Here is an 868-nt window from a genome sequence, read left to right as displayed (position 1 = left end):
CAGTTTGGAGGAAGGCGTGGCGAGGATCCATACGCCCACCTTTGGAGCTTCATAGAAATTTGCAACACTTGTGTGTTCCCAAATATCTCTACTGAAGAAGTTCAACTAACTTTGTTTCCATTTTCTTTGTGTGATCAGGCACGAAAATGGGTGTACTCTCTCGAACTGGGGGAGATTACTTCTTGGGAAAAAGTGGTGGAGAAGTTTATGAAGAAATACTTCCCACCAATGGAGAATTCTAGGAGAAGAAATATAATAACGAATTTTGAACAGGAAACTGAAGAATCGCTCAGGGATGCTTGGGCGAGGTTTAAGAGGCTGATAAGAGACTACCCACATAACAGCTTAACAAACTGCTTACAGATGGAGATTTTCTACCAAGGATTAACCCCTGCTTTGTAGACCGCTGCCAATGTGGTAGCAGCTGGAGGTCTGCTGGATAAAATATATGTGGAGGCCAAGAATATCCTTGATCGCATTTCAAAAAATCACGAGGACTGAAGAGAAAGCGATCAAAGATTAAGAATTAAAGAGAGTGACATGAATGACGGGGCCATCGCATCCCTTCAGAACCAAATGACTGCGATGATGAGTTTGATACAAGGCATCGCAACTAATAGTACAGGAGCGAAAAAAAGGCAGGTCAATGCAATTGCTCAAACGACCGCAAGTTATGTCATCTGTAGAGATGCACATCCGATGGAAGAATGCCCAGGCAATCCGTAGTTAGTATGCTTCATAAAGAACAATACTTATTCTAACACGTACAACCCCTGGGTGGAGAAACCACCCCAATTTCGCGTGGAAAAATCAACAACAAAGCTTTCAACCAATGGCGCAAAAAGAAGGGCCACCTGGATTTTTCCCA

At 43.1% G+C, this 868-nt stretch overlaps 1 non-coding gene across 1 annotated transcript; it reads right to left on the bottom strand.

The window, feature by feature from the left end:
- Positions 1-240: 240 nt before the first annotated feature.
- LOC120068727 (small nucleolar RNA R71) lies at positions 241-347 on the bottom strand. Its single transcript, XR_005479351.1, has one exon. It is a non-coding gene; the product is annotated as a small nucleolar RNA R71 (small nucleolar RNA).
- Positions 348-868: the final 521 nt, after the last annotated feature.

This window comes from Benincasa hispida, chromosome 12 (assembly GCF_027475165.1).
Source record: "Benincasa hispida cultivar pf3 chromosome 12, pf3_genome.v1.1, whole genome shotgun sequence".
Classification (NCBI taxonomy): domain Eukaryota; kingdom Viridiplantae; phylum Streptophyta; class Magnoliopsida; order Cucurbitales; family Cucurbitaceae; genus Benincasa; species Benincasa hispida.
Note: the sequence above shows the minus strand (reverse complement) of the source record. Positions and strands in the feature narration are given on the sequence as shown.